Source organism: Peromyscus californicus, unplaced genomic scaffold, assembly GCF_007827085.1.
Source record: "Peromyscus californicus insignis strain IS unplaced genomic scaffold, ASM782708v3 Scaffold_15__1_contigs__length_86483966, whole genome shotgun sequence".
In the NCBI taxonomy this organism is placed as follows: Eukaryota; Metazoa; Chordata; class Mammalia; order Rodentia; family Cricetidae; genus Peromyscus; species Peromyscus californicus.
Window position 1 is genome coordinate 24,765,808 of NW_026294447.1, and position 16,405 is coordinate 24,782,212.

General features: G+C 45.0%; 1 protein-coding gene across 2 annotated transcripts in view; it reads left to right on the plus strand.

The window, feature by feature from the left end:
* The window catches only part of Prorp (protein only RNase P catalytic subunit), a 116,704-nt gene that overhangs the window by 83,099 nt on the left and 17,200 nt on the right, over nt 1-16,405 (plus strand). The window lies entirely within an intron of this gene.

Sequence of the window (16,405 nt, forward strand, 5' to 3'; positions counted from 1 at the left end):
TGTGTTTCCTATTTTCCTCTTTCTTGGGTTAGTCTCTTTAGTCAAAAATTATCCAGAATCTACTTTTCTTTTTGGAGGAGTATTTGAGGCAGGGTCTCAGGTAACCCAGCCTGGCCTTGAACTTCTCATCTTCCTGCCTCCAAAGCGCTGGGATAACAGCACCCGTGCCACTGGGCCTGGCTCTCCAGGAATTTTCTTAAGGGAAAGGATGCATGGAAAGTAAAATTGTTGACAGTTTCCATGTTTTCAAAGGTCTTTACTTAATTCTCATACATGATAGTGTGGCTGAATATAGACCTAACTATTAGGGAAATGTATATAAAAGATAGTAGAATTTTTTTTTTTTTTTTTAGAATTTTGAGGACAGTTCTTCAGGCTCCCAGTGTTACCCTTCTAAGTTTTCATTTATTATTGGGGGTGGGGGGGGGTATAGGCAGGAACTTGCCGTGGAGATCAGAGAACAACTTTGATTCAGTCCTCACCTGTTCACTGAGATCTGGGATGGGACTTAGCTCGTCAGACCTGCTCAGCAGGCACCTCTCTCCCCAGGGAGCCATCACACCAGCCCTTCCAGGATAACTCTTCAAAACATCACACCTCTAGCTTTCTTCTTGTTTCTTTTTTTGTTTGGGTTTGGTTTTTTTTTGTTTTTGTTTTTGTTTTTGTTTTTGAAAACAGGGTTTCTCTGTGTAGCTCTGGTTGTCCTGGAACTCACTCTGTAGACCAGGCTGGCCTCAAACTCAGAGATCTGCCTTCCTCTGCCTCCTGAGTGCTGGGATTAAAGGCGTAATGCCACTACCCAGCTTCTTGTATTTTGTTTCTGGGGATTTTTTGTTTGCTTGTTTTGGGGGTCTGGTGGTTTTGTTTGTTTGGCTGGCCCGTTAGTTTGGTTTGGGAAGGTGTTTTAGTCCTGGAGATCGAACCAGTGCCTTGTACATATTGAGCAGGTCCTCTTACTTCTGAGTTAAATCTGCAGCCTTTTCCTCTCTTTTTATTTTGTAAGGACTTATTTTTATTTTTTATTTTGTGTATATGCATGGGTTTGTGCCCATGAATGCCAGGTGCCCAAGGAAGCCGGAGTTACAGGCAATTGTAAACCACCTGATGTGGGTACTGAGATCCAAACTCTGGTCTCCTGCAGAGGACGTGCTCTTAACCACTGAACTGTCTCTCAAGTCCTCACTCCCTGAACCCAGCCTTCACCGTATTTTCCATTTGGAACAGAGTCTTACTAAGTTACCTAGGCTGGCCTGGAACTCACTCCAGAACCCAGCAGACCTTGATCTTACAATCCTCCTGCCTCATTGTCCCCGCTACCTGAGATTACAGCCTGTGTCGCTGGGTTTCAGTATCACTTCAGATCTTTACTATAAGATCTGCTTTATTCCCTCTGAAAGCTTGTGGAATCTTCCCCTGCCTCCTCAACTTTAAAACTTTACACTTTAAAATGCCTGTGTGACGTTTGCGTCCATTGAGGTGGCCAGGTAACAGACATTTTCATTCTGGAAACTGTTTGTTTGTTTGGTGAGCTGGTTGTTGGTCATTTTGTTGGGGATGCCATCTTTGGAATTCCTGCCCCTCTCCCCAAAACTCTTAGGCTTCTGCCCCCCACCTCAGCTATAGCTGTATAGATTTGAGTTGCCCGGTTCTGCATTGAGCCGCATGCCTCCAGCCAGTCTCTTTGCTTCCGGTTCTTGAGGCTCTTGAGGAAGTGTGTTGATCCTTAGCTACCTCCGTGCGACTCTGACTTTGTCACCCCTGCCAGGTAAGTTTCCCCTGTTCCCCTGCTTTCCAGCTTCCAAAATTAGGTTGTTTCCCAGGTCTTTGTGGACTTGTCATTTTAGAAAGTTTTTATTACAGTTTTAAGGGAATTTCAAGGGGGATTAAATTTATATGTGTGTTTGCCTTCCTAACCTGAAATTTTTTTTTTTTTTTTTTTTTTTTGGTTTTTCGAGACAGGGTTTCTCTGTGTAGCTTTGCGCCTCTCCTGGAACTCACTTGGTAGCCCAGGCTGGCCTCGAACTCACAGAGATCCGCCTGCCTCTGCCTCCCGAGTGCTGGGATTAAAGGCGTGCGCCACCACCGCCCGGCTTTAACCTGAAATTTTATGTTCTCTTGCTCTGATCCAGTATTGCCAGATTGACAGAAAGGCGCCCCCAACCCCAGGCAAAATAGCTGTGAAGACGTGGAGGGGACGTAAGAAACCCTTCATTCTTGTGCTTCTGATTCATGACTCTTACTGGCTGACACCAAGAAATTTTGACCTAACGGACCTGCCAGAGAACTGCACTTTTCTCCCTGAGAAAGATGGAGCAGTGAGGTTTAGAGAGCTTAGAAACATGTCGTCAGGTCAGTCTCTTGTGATGTGTGTCTAAGTGGGGATCCCCCTGCTCTTAGCACCACCAGCTCTGCCCCCTCCACACTGGACCTAACAGGTTTCCGCTCCAAGGACAGACATGACTCTTCGATACCTCAGGGCTGGAGAGATGGCTCAGTGGTTATGAGCACTGACTGCTTTTCCAGAGGACCTGGGCTCAATTCCCATCATCTACATGGTGGATCACAACGGTTTATAACTCCAGCCTCAAGAGATCTGACACCTTCTCCGGCCTCTGTGGGCACTGCACACACATGGTGCACAGACATACATGTAGGCAAAATACCCATACATGCAAATAAAATGAAAGTATACCGGCACATACTTAATCTAATAGCCACTAAGTAATATCATCTGCTGCTGAGGCCCCTAGGGTCGTGCTCTTCCCCTCGTACCTCCACTTACCTCTTTTCAAGTGTGTCTTGCCTTTCTTAGTAATAACCTCACCAGCTTTGTCCCAGTGACTTGTTCTGAAATTCTTGTCTATGGTACACAATCAAGATCCTAGATGAATCTGAGTTAATCTCCAAGGGGGACTCCAGGCTGCACAGGCCATGACATTGAGTTGCAGTTCTTTGTTTTATTCAATTTTTTTCTTTTTATTAGAAGAAGGAGTTTAGGCTATCTTAATTCACTGGGTTGGGCAGTATTAATAACTGTTGATGTTTATTGGGTAATCTTCCATATGTTTTGTATCTACATGCATAATCTACAGTAGTACTCACGATAAACAATTATTATTTCCATTTTACCAACAATGTGTCAGAGGCACAAAGAAGAAATTAGCTTTCCCATTTGATAGAGTTTGTACATCATAGAGCCAGAATTTGGAACCAGGCTGGTACCAAAGCTTGTGTCTTCATAACTATGGTTGTATTATTAGATAGTAGATGCCAGATGGAGAAGTTACTATCATGTGTCTGTTCCAGTTCACTTACTGTATAAACCCTCCTGATGGCATTCAGTTGGCATCATAACTGGAGAAATCTGAAGTACTTTTCATATAGTCAGGTCTTGCGCGTAATTTGAACAGACCAAGATTGTTCAGAGAAAGCAGTAACAGTCGTTGTGTGCGCTCTGCGAGGCTCTGTGAGTCGACAGGAGCTGTGTTGACTGGTGCAGGTGGAGAGGCTGCGCGGATTTCAATCCTTCTCTTCTAACCGTTGACTGATGTCCTACGGGCCTCCGTAACTGGAGTTTTCTTCAGTCCTGCCCAGCCCCATGGACCCCACAACCACTTATAAAATAATCACTCAGAAGCTCATATCAATTAAACTGCTCGGCCATTAGCTCAGGCCTACCACTGTCTAGCTCTTACACTTAAACTCAGCCCATTTCTATTAATCTGTACCTTGCCACGTGGCTCGTGGCTTACCCGTAACTGACATCTTGCTACTCATGGCTGCGGCTGGCAGCATCTCCTGACCTAGCCTTCTTCCACCCAGCATTCTCCTCTCTCCTTGTCCTGCCTACACTATCCTTCCTGCCTGGCTACTGGCCAATCAGCATTTTTATTTATCAGTCAATCATAGCAACAGACCTCAGAGTGTTCATGTGCTTTCCCAGAGTGAGAACGGTATTCCCATATCTTGGATTGGATCTAGAACCTTGTGGAAAACTTTAAAATTTTTTAAAATTTATGTTGATTGTGGGTTTTGGGGCATTGGTGTTGTTATTGTTTGTTTGTTGTTTTGTTTTTTTTTGTTTTTTTGTTTTTTTGTTTTTTTGAGACAGGATCTCACTATGTGGCTCTGGCTGCCCCAGAATTCACAATGTAAACTAGTTACCTGGGCTTAGCTCACAGAGATCTGTCTGCCTCTGCCTCCCAAATGCTGTGGTTAAAGGCCTGCACCACTATACCTGGCCACTTATTTACTTTATGCCCATGGCTGTATGTATGTCTGTGCACCACATGCATGCCTAGTACCCACAGAGGAGTCTGGAACTGGAGTTGCAGCTGGTTGTGAGCTGCCATGTGGGTGGTAGGAATCAAACCCAGGTCCCCTGGAGGAGTGGGTGTGCTCCTAACCTCTGAGCCACTTCTCCAGCCCCTGTAGAAAACTTTATAAACATTTTGAGGATGAGATTTGAATACTTCAGAGTAAGTTAGCGCAATATTCCTTAAATTAGCTTTCAGTATTCAAAATACCTACCCTCTGTTGCCTTGCAGAATAAAGGAGACACAGATACCTTGTAGAGACACTAAAAAGGCAAAGAACGCATGTAAGTACTCAGAGGAAAGTCACACTGTGAGTCAAGAGCCAAATCTGTCTCCTAGACAGCTCTGGGTCTCCAGGCTGGGGATCCACCCAGGCCGACGATTTGATCATTTCTCAAAGGTTAGATGGCCGTGTGGGTGCTAGGAGCAGCAGAGCAGACAGTGGTGTTCAGGAAACACATCCCACACTGGACAGGATGTGCCCGAGGCAGGAATGGCTTTTCTCTTCCTCAGTAGAATAGTTTCATTAACTGAGGACAAGATGAGGTCATTGAAATCTCCCTAAAATGCCGAAGACTGACAAACGCAGGCTAAGGGGTGAGTCTTAAAGCAGTGGGATCAGGGTGACATCAGAATGAGGTAATAGAATGTCGTGTACATACATTCTCCCGAGGCGTTTGGAGCTGTACGGAGTCGGTCTCTGAGTAACTTTAAATTTGCACAGAGAGATGGAGGTAGGACTCTGCCTCCGTTCAGCCTCGCCCTCTACCCTGGCTTCCCACCCAACATCCAAGCTCATGGAGTTTGCATGACCCACTCCCCGAAGGCTCCCCTCTTCCTGCTTGACCCGCCTTCTGCTTCTCATCTTCCAATACTCCCACTGTCATCGAGTGCTAGTCTCTCTTCCATGGCATGTACAGTTTGGAAAGTTTCAACAAAACAGAATTATTAATCTTCCTTTAAAAAAAAAAGTCATTCTCCTGTCTGCAAACACCTACTGTCAGTGGTAAAACTGAGGCATCAGCTAAACAGCAGGCAAACAAAAACCTGATATGAATATTGGAGACCAGAAACCTCAAGCCACAATTTTAGAAGGTTTCCTGTACTTTTTTCCATGCTGGTGTTTTCAACAGTTGCACAGAAAAATGCTGAACATGGCAGTCACTTGAGAAGTAGAGTCATTGTCTCAAGCATTCTCCTCCCGAGACTTACCTCGGCAGAAAAGGGAGAATCAGGCCAGGGCCGTGACGGAGGAGGATACCCTGCAGAAGGTAACAGGGGCACAGCCCCGTGTGGAGCACCGCATGCTTGCATGCTGGTGTAAGCTACGGCTTCCCTGTCTTCCCTGCTGTGAGCAATGAGAGCGGGCAGAGCATCAATTCCCAGCATGTTTGTGGCCTTGCACTGCCACGAGAATTCTTCATTTTCCTGTCTCTGAAATGTCTTAGTTTGTGAGAAATGGTTATCAAAATGAACAACTGCACATAAGAGTCTACTTACTTTTATTCTCTCATCTGACTTATCGAAATACCCTGAAATCTACCCCGATTTGAATGGAAACCCACCCCAGCCAGGCTGCCACTGCTCGGTGCCATCAGCCACGGCACCATGGGGTTGTCGGCAGTGAAGCCACCACACACAAGGCGGTGAAGCATCCCTGGCCTTAGTCTCCCAAAAGACTGTGTGGCTGCGTTAGAAAGTGGTATTCCTTTATGTTGGAAGTGTCTGTAGGCTATTCGTGGTTACTCTAAGAACTCTGTTGTTTATGGTGCTTTAAATGTCTCCTTTTATAAATAACTAAGACATACTCCTTAACAGTGGGTTCTATTTAAAATTAGTTTACTTGCCTCTTACAGCTCAAGCTCTGAGCTACAGTGTAAAGGAGAGGCAGGTCACAGACTATATCCTGTTACATCCTCCTTGGTGTGCACATTCTCATGGTTTTATGTGGGAAAACAAGACCTTCAAAAGCTTAGGTATAATCTCGAAAGGAAGGAAGGAAGGAAGGAAGGAAGGAAGGAAGGAAGGAAGGAAGGAAGGAAGGAAGGAAGGAAGGAAAGAAAGAAAGAAAGAAAGAAAGAAAGAAAGAAAGAAAGAAGAAAGTGAGGAAGAGAGGGCTTAGGTCTGCCAATTACTTGGTGCCTTGATCCTCAAACTCTACACCCAGTCCCAGTTTGCACTAATAATGGCTGCAGGCCATTTTTGGTGAGGGTAGTTTCCACTTAACCCAGCTTCCCTTCCACCCCAGGTTCTGTAAAGAAAGAGAAAACTACTGAGTTCATGATTCTTAAAGAGCTATTTACAAGCCTCCATGTCACAGTGGAGTAGCAGTCAGCAGGAACTCCTAGGGAACGCTACTGAATACATTATCCAAGGGACACTGGACCCTGACGAGATAGGTGGAATTGGAGTGCGCCTCCTAACTAAAACTGACGTGAAGTGCAGCTTCCCTCGGCTCCCTCACCAATTCATGAAGGAGAGAACCCTTCAGGCGACTTCGTTCAGCATTAGCACGTGGCCTCGCGGCACCGCTTCATCAGATGCATGCCGGTTGCTTCACAAAGCCACTAAAACGAGGTAACGTTGTCAGAGAGAACTTTCCCTGAGAGCCAAGTAGTTTTAAGATCCTTTAGGGCTGGAGAGATGGCTCAGCAGTCACGAGCACTTCTCTGTTGTGTTCCCAGTACCCATGTGGCAGCTCACAACTGCCTTTAACTCCAGTTACATGGAATCCAAAACCCTCTTCTGGCTTCCACAGGCTTCTCCATGGTTGTGGTGCACATAAATTCATGCATGCACACACATGCATAAAAATGATAAATACATAAATACAAAAATACCCTTCCTCTACATTACCACACAGGAACATTCTGAATCAGTACCGTATCTCTTTTTACTTCCTCATTCTGAAATGAGAAAACACTCTTGATTTCCTTCATAAATTGCCATTAGAGGTAGTAAAAATTATGAAAGACTGTTTCATCTTTACATATGAAGAAATTTTGTGTAAATGGTGTAACTTTACATTTTTGTCGTTGGTGACATTTTTTGTTGTTGTTTTGTTTTTGAGACAGGGCTTTTCTGTGTAACAGTTCTGGCTATACTGTAATTCCTCTGTAGACCAAGCTGGCCTCTAACTCACAGAGATCCGCCTGCCACTGCCACCCGAGTGCAGGGATCACTGCCCGGCAACATGATAAATTTTTGTAACACAAGGTTAATGGAGGGGAGGAGATGAATAAGTAGAAGGTACTTTATTCATTTTGCAAGTAAAGAGATCTCAGCAAAAAAATAAAAAAGGAATTTGGAATTCTGGGACCAGAACCCCGAACCACCAGTCGTGTGCAGATAGAAATTTGGGGTGTGCTCAGTTGCTCCTATTAAAGCGTGATCATGGGCAACGGATGCTTCAATTGTAATTCCACCTAAAAGCACCTTTCTCCAGACGGTAATGTGGAAGCAGAAGCTCACTGCCCTCTGACCACCTTCCAGTGCCCTGTGTTCTCACACAGGGAGGATGCCTGTGGCTGTAGGCATTGCTGGCCTCTAACCCCACCTGGGCCTTATCCGTCCTGCTCTCTGCGCTTGGTTATCATATCTGCAGCTATGTAGAAATTCCTATGTCCAGGCCACAGAAAAGAGCTATCAGGAGGAAGGGCCACTTTTCTACACATGCAACACACACACGTTGTCTTTCCTGGGTTCAGCCCTTCCTAATGCTCCCTCCAAGTTAGTGCAAGAGGCGTTCTCTCCCTATCTCTAGATTCTTTCTCAGGAAGCTTCTTCCAGCAAGTATTTGCCTGCTGTCTTCAGCGTCTACCCTTGCTACGTACTTCTTCTGATCAAATATCCTTAAGTCTCTTTTGTCTTAAGGCAGGTGTGTGTGTGTGTGCCTGCATGTGTGTGTGCATGTATAGCTGGGTTTTGAAGAGGCTACACCACTTGGTCTGAGTGAAGAGCAGAACTAATTGTTTGCTAAGCAAAACAGAGCTCTGCTTTTAGGACAGTGTCTACACAAAGCAGTCTTGGGGTATTCCTTCCTCAGAGCCCTGCCTACTCCTGGGGAGGGTTCTTCCTCACCTTTCCTTAAATCTACATGTGTTGTGCTCAAAACTGAAAACAACAAAAAACAGTCTTATACAGGGTCTAGGGAAGCAACTGGCCTCTCAGCACTGTGTGCTATGGGACCATCAAATCGATTATATGCATTTGCAGGCCATATCTCGGTCCTTACATGGTGCCTCCGCAGCATCGACTCAGGCTCTTCCTGTTGACCTCTCTCTCTCTCTCTCTCTCTCTCTCTCTCTCTCTCTCTCTCTCTCTCTCTCTCTCTCTCTCCCTCTCCTCTCCTCTCCTCTTCTCTTTCTGTATTTTCCAGTATTCCTCTACTCTCTTTCCTTTTAGGTTCTCATCCTGTTCCATGATGGCTCCCCCCACTACAGTCCCCATCTGATCCCAAGTCTAAAGCTTCCTATTGGCTGCCTACCAGACACCTCCTACCAGGAAGAGCAAAGGTTCCTCCTCTCCAGACCCTGCTTGGGAACCACCGTCTACCAGTGGTCCGAGTCTTGCTTGATTTGTCCTCTTTATTATATTCCCACCTCCAGTCAGTGACTGTCCAGCTCTGCTTTTCCGGCCCTGAAGGTGCCCTTCTCCATCTGTGCCTACGTTCACCTTGCTGTTCCCTCCTAATAAGCCCCCATTCTGGTGCAGGCTTCCTGTAGTCCAGAATCTTGGCGTCTACAGTGGCAGTCTCTCTTTTAAATCCTTTCATCTCCTCCCACTGCTTTCAGGCAGGAAAAGACCCCTAGGGTTGTGACCTGTGCCTCCATTTCCCGCCTCATTTTAGACATTCTCCTTGTCATCTCCCTGAACCTCTGCCTGAGCTGAATTTGACTCTCACATTTCCTCGAACTCAGCATGCTGATGATCTTTTGAACATGCTGCTCCTTGTCCCTGGAAAACCCCATTCCTTGTCTGGGTAATTCATCTGGAGGCTCAGCTGTGCTATCTGCCGCTTGCTCTGTGGAAATATCCCTGACCACATTGCTCTCCCTGAGTGTGACTGAAGCGACTTCCCCTGTACTCCCTCCTAGTGGCTATTACATTGTCTTAGTAATGTAGCAGCAATGTCCGTAAGGTTGGGAGATAACCGCCCTTAGATCTGCACCCCAACAGTGTTTGCCTCGGAACTTACCGGGAAGCTTCTCGGTAATGCCGCTGAACAAACTGTCCTGTCTTCAAGACCATGCTTTGAAATGCCCACGCATGCGGACAGGCATGGTGCAAAGTTACATACTGTGCATCCAAACTCGTCTCTAGATCCAGCCACCAATTTTTAGAAAAAATATCAGGTTGGAGACTATCCGTCCTGATACCAGAGGGATAGAATCAGCAGTATTTGAATGTGGAAAATTCTGTGAGGACAGCCACATTTCTCTAACTACAAGAGGAAAAGGAAGTTGGGCCTGGTTACACAGGCAAAGGTCTTTAGTTCCAGCTACTCCGAGGCCAAGGCAGAAAGATGGAAATTCAAGCCTTGCCAAGGATAAATTCAAGGCCAGCATAAGCAACTGAGACCCTGTCTGGAATGTTTTAAAAAGAGCCCTGGGTATATATCTCAGCAGTACAGAACTTGCCTAGCACGCACACGAACCTAGGCTCAGTCCATCTAGGACTGGGGGCCCAGGGGAAATCAGGGAAGATAAACACCAGAGAAGAAAGTTACTGAGCAATTGCATGTATGCAGCTTTGGTTTTTTTAATCCTAATTTTTATTTTGTTTTGAGGCAGAGTCTTCAAACACAGACTGGGCTAGTTTCAAACTCACCTTTTAGCACAGGATAGCCTCAAATTTGAGATCCTCCTATCTCAGTCTCCCAAGTGCTGGGATTACAGGCTTGGGCCATCATGCCTTTTGAAACCTTTTTTTTTTAAAAAAAAAAAAAAAACAAGGTAACTCAGGCTAGCCTAGAACTCAAGGTCTTTCTGCCTCTACTTACCAATGCCGGGATTACAAGTGTGTCCCACATGCCTGGCTGAGTAATGAATATTGTATGTGGAATGTATATTGTTATCTTGCTGAGGATCTGATGTGATTTTCTGCAGATAGCAGATCCCAAAGGCTTTAGAGGTTTTGAAGATCTACAGTCCATACAACCCCAGGAAGTAGAAGAACCTGCAGAGAGGGAAGTCAAAAGAAGTTAAAAGAGGCCTGTGAGATGACTCATTGGGGAATCTCCACTAAGCCTGGTTACCTGCGTTCAGTCCCTGGGACCCACATGATGGAAAGAGAGAGCGTGCTCCCACAGTTGTCCCTGCATGTGCACACACATACACACGCACACATGCAGGCATGGACACACGCACACATGCAGGCATGGACACACACATACACACGCATACATGCAGGCATGGACACACACACGCACACGGGCAGGCATGGACACACACATACACACGCACACACGCACACATGCAGGCATGGACACACACATACACGTGCACACATGCAGGCATGGACACACATACACACGCACACACGCATACATGCAGGCATGGACACACATACACACGCACACATGCAGGCATGGACACATACACACGCACACATGCAGGCATGGACACACACATACACATGCACACACGCACACATGCAGGCATGGACACACATACACACGCACACACGCATACATGCAGGCATGGACACACACACATGCACACACGCATACATGCAGGCATGGATACACACATACACACGCACACATGCAGGCATGGACACACACATACACACGCACACGCACACATGCAGGCATGGACACACACATACACTCGCACGCACACATGCAGGCATGGACTTTTCCTTGTTGTTGTATCCAGATGGGGTTTCTCTGCAACTCTGTAGACCAGGCTGGCCTCAAACTCAGAGATCCTCCTGCCTCGGCCTCCTGAGTGCTGGGATTAAAGGTGTGCACCACCACCGCCCAGTTTAATAAAATTATTTTTTAAAAGAACATGGAGCCGGGCGGTGGTGGCACTCGCCTTTAATCCCAGCACTCGGGAGGCAGAGCCAGAGTGGATCTCTGTGAATTCGAGGCCAGCCTGGGCTACAGAGTTAGTTCCAGGAAAGGCGCAAAGCTACACAGAGAAACCCTGCTCGAAAAAAAACCAAAAAAAAAAAAAGAACATGGACAGAAACTACACTGGCCATTTAGAATACTCAGACATCTTGACCTTTGCTCCCCCATCCCCATCCCCCGCTTTTCTATTCCTGAATTTCCCTACTCAGTCATTTCTAACACACGAAGTCCTGCCACTAGGATTTGTGCCTGCACTCAGAAATTATTTTTAATTAGTTTTATGCCCAAAGTAGGTATGTGATTTATAAGGTTCTTGGTTTTTTTAAATCTAGTATCCGTTTCTACAGGCAGTAAAACACATGGAGGTGGAAGCCAGGCTGGGAGGTACTTACACCCCCTGCTGGCCTTCAGTCTGTTCTCACTCTTCTGGTGTTTCATAGGGTTATCCTTCAGTGTCTTACGGACCATGGTGAAACGGTAGGGATCATAGAAAACAAACCCAGAATCAGAAGTGAGTTCCTCTTAACTTAAAATTTGGGTTATTTTGTTTTTAACATACAGAATTGATAAAAGCCTCAGCTCTACCAGCCCCTATGGGTTTTCTTGGTTTAGTTTGGTTTGGGTTTTTTTGTTTGTTTGTTTGGTTGCTTGGTTAGGTGGTTGGGTTTTGTTGGTGGTAATGGTGGTGGTTTTGAGACAGGGTCTCCCTGTGTAGCTGTGGCCAGCCTGGAACTCACAGAGCTCCACTTGCCTCTGCCCCCCAGGGTGAGCCACCACACCCAGCTGGTGTAGCCTTCTTAGTGTTCATTCTGCTTACAGTGTGCATCGGCTACAGAGCAAGTTTGAGGCTGACCTGAGCTACATGAGGCCTTGTCTTTTTAAAATGTGTGTGTGTGTGTGTGTGTGTGTGTGTGTGTGTGTGTGTGTGTGTGAGAGAGAGAGAGAGAGAGGAGAGAGAGAGAGAGAGAGAGAGAGAGAGAGCGAGCAGATGGGATTCCCTAGATCTGGAGTAGCAGGTTGTTGGGAACCACCTGACATGGAGGCGGAAACCCAGCTCAGGTCCTCAGTAAAGCAGCAAGTGTTCCTGGCTGCCTTGCCATATAACCCTCCAGCCCCTCCTGCTCCTCCTCCTCCTCCTCTTATTATAGTATTATTATTATTATTATTATTAATTTATTTTAGTAAGCATACAAAATAACGGGTTTCTTTAGGACATTTTTGTACACTTTGCTCATATCCGTCCCCCACATCACCTCCTTTTTCCACTTCCCGCTCCTCCCCTTCCTCCCCAAATAGCCCCACTTGTGCCTCTGTGTCACTTGGGTGTGGCTGTGTCCCTCCTCCCAGTTGTTCCGGGTCTTTGTCACCTTGCCCCACCCCCACCCCCTCCACCCCACCCCCCCCACCCCCGTCCCCTCGCTAGCTATTCTAATACGGCCTGGAGACAGTGCTGTATTCAGACATGTATAGTAATTAATGATGATACACAGCTCCAAATCCAGTCCCAGGTTGATCTGATTGTTTTGATTTTTGAGACAAGGTCTGTCTGTGTAGCTCAGGCTGGCCTGGAACTACCATACTCGTGCCTCCGTTTCTTGAGTGCAGGCCTGCACCATCACACTGGACTTAGTTTTATTTTTGATGGAGCATACAATTAAGTTAAATTTCATTTTTTTTTTTTTTTTTTTTTTTTGGCTATTCTGAGTATGCCCATGACTTTGAGCCAGCACACTAGGTCCAGCTTGCAATTTACTCCAGAGGCTTTTCATAGCCAGACCATCTACATTGTCAGTTACCTTTGCTACCCAGTCATCTTTTAAAAAACAAAGCCAAAAAACAGTCTTTATTCTCTTATTTTCATTACTTTCAAAAAATTGTTAGCGACCTCTCCAGCACAAGGTGGTGTCCCAGAGTAGTTGAACCTATGGGTTTCTCTTTTTCCTTATTAATTTCTTCCTTAGTGAACTGGGGGTGTTTATCTGAGTAAGAGAACATCTGAAACTCAGTTGTGTTTTTCTTTAGACCATGTCTTCCTAGCTACACGGAAAGTTGAAAACCAGAGTCAGCGGTGTGGGGTTGTGTTGTTGGATTGTGGTGCTGAGGACTGACCCATGGAGCTCGTGTTGACCGACAGGCGCTCCACCACCAAGCCAACGTGCCCTGTGTCGTACTTGAGACAGGCTCTTCCTGAGTTGCTGGGGCTGGCTGGCCTGGAATTGAAGAACCTCCTGCCTCAGGGTCTGAAATACTGAGGATTATAAGTGTGAAGCACCATTCTTGGCTTTAACATGTGCTTTAACATTTTTTATTTATTTTTATAATAACTTTATGGTGATTTTTTTTGCAAATTTTTTAAGTAATTGTCATCCCTGTTAGTGGGTCCAGTTTCCACTTTGAATCTGTGTTCATAGAAAATAATCTGTAATTTCAGTGGTTTTAAAGAAATGGAGGACCCCAGAGATGCCACCTACACCTAATAACCTGAGTTCAATCCCTGGCACACACATGGTGGAAAAAGAGAATCACCTCTTGCAAGTTGTCCTCTGAGCTTTGTACTGTCACATACACACACACACTCACACACACACACACACACACACACACACACACACACACACATACACCAGGAATGAGTACATTCTAAAAGAAAGGCACTTTTAATGTCTTTAAAGATATTCAAAGTCATGAATCATACTTTTTTGTTTACGATCATCATTATTGTTGCTGTTAGTTTTGTGATATGGGGTCTTTTGTTATAACCCAAGCTGGCCTGAGACTGACATAGTCCAGTCTGGACTTGAACTGCCTCAGTTTGCTAAGTACTGGGGTTACAGGCATGGACTGACATGCTTGGCTCCCAATGTTGGGCATATTCCTCAACTAATCAAACGTGTTTATTAACCATCAAATATGTGTACAGTCAGAACTTATCTTTTCCTAGGCTTAATAGGCAAGTAAGGAAAATATAGTTAATGTCTCACTAGAAACAGTATGTCTTTAAATTTTTGTACACTATGATAATGCCCATGTTTTCCATAGAGAGAAAATTAACTATTGAGTAAACACAGAAGTCACTACCCTAATTTTGAAGCACAAATTATATTTTAAAACAATTTAAAGAACTATAGCCGGGCGGTGGTGGCGCACGCCTTTAATCCCAGCACTCGGGAGGCAGAGCCAGGCGGATCTCTGTGAGTTCGAGGCCAGCCTGGGCTACCAAGTGAGTTCCAGGAAAGGCGCAAAGCTACACAGAGAAACCCTGTCTCGAAAAACCAAAAAAAAAAGAACTGTAGTTATTGTTATTGCTGGTGGGGGATTTGCCACAGCTCACGTGTGGAGGTCAGAAGACAACTTTGCAGGGTTGGTCCTCGCCTTCCACCATTATGTAGGATCTGGGCATCTTCTTTGCTTGTGTATTAACTCACTCAGTGGACAAGTATCCGTTTGTTTTCATCCTAGAACTGGTAGTTGGGGGCAATAAAGCCGGCTACTTTAAAATCACATTAGTAATAGAGTAGAGGGAACGAAAACCCAGGGTAAACATCAGATACACAAATACACAGTACAGACAGTGTGGAGCTGCTTCATGCAGACAGCGTTGGTGCTCTGTAGGAACAGCACCTCATCCATCCTTTCTCATTTTGTTATGTTTGGGAGTTTTGTTTTAGACAGGATCTTGCTGTGTAGCTCAGGTTAACCTCAAACTAGTGATCCTCCTCCCTCAGACTCCAGAGTATTGGGATCACAGGCAGGTGTTACCACACTCAGCTAAACACCACCTCAGTGACTCAAGTTCAATCCCCAGGACCCACATAATAGTAGAAGGAGTGGACCAACCCCACAAAGTTGTACTCTGACCTCCACATGTGTACTATGGCAAATCTCCACCAGTAACAATAATAAGAATTCTTGGCCTGGCGGTGGTGGCGCACGCCTTTAATCCCAGCACTCGGGAGGCAGAGCCAGGTGGATCTCTGTGAGTTTGAGACCAGCCTGGTCTACAGAGTGAGATCCAGGACAGGCTCCAAAGCTACACAGTGAAACACTGTCTCAAAAACTTTTAAAAATTACTGAAAATAATGCCGGGCAGTGGTGACTCACGCCTTTAATCCCAGCACTTGGGAGGCAGAGGCAGGCGGATCTTTGACTTCAAGGCCAGCCTGGGCTACAGAGCAAGTTCCAGGACAGCCAGGGCTACATAGAGAAACCTTACAATAAGTTTTGGTTTTACCCAATCACTGGGCAAGCTTTAGTGAAACATTTCACTATTAGGATAAGAATTTGTACTGTATCAAGCTGATGAAAGAAAATTCTGGCAATACTTTCATGAGGGGAGGCTAAAATCTTTTTAGATTATGGATTAGCCTACAGAAAAATGTCTGCTGTAAATCAAACAGTGAAGGGGAAGATGAATAGGAATCTCACTTACACAACGTAAGGAAAAAGCTCTCTGAACAGATGAAGATAGGTTTCTTCTGTATCCCAGAATCTAATCAATATTTATGTATAATTCAGCTATCATTTGGCTTAAAAGGGCATATTGGGGAAAATGTTATCATTTTTACTATTTTCTACAGAGAAAATATTTTACTATTTAAAACAACCCTGGACTTTTGAATTATAACCTGTTTTTATGTTCAAGCTATCTGTGTATTTATTTCTCCTGCAGTTGTACATAAAATGTTTTTACATTCAAAAAAAGGACAAATACTATAGAATTGTGTTACTATAGAATATACAAATTCATAGAGACAGAAAGATTAGATGTTATCTCAAGATGGAAAAGAAAGGAATATAGAGCAATGATTTCCTAAGTACAGAATCTCTGTTTTGTGTGATGGAAAAGTCCTACAAATGAACAGTAGTATCAGGACATAATATGATGGATGTAATAAATCAATACAATTAATGTAATTAATGAATATCATAAATATAATTATTGAGTGAATACTGCGATTACAATCAATGAATACCACAAATGTAATTAATATCATGAGTGTAATTAATGAAT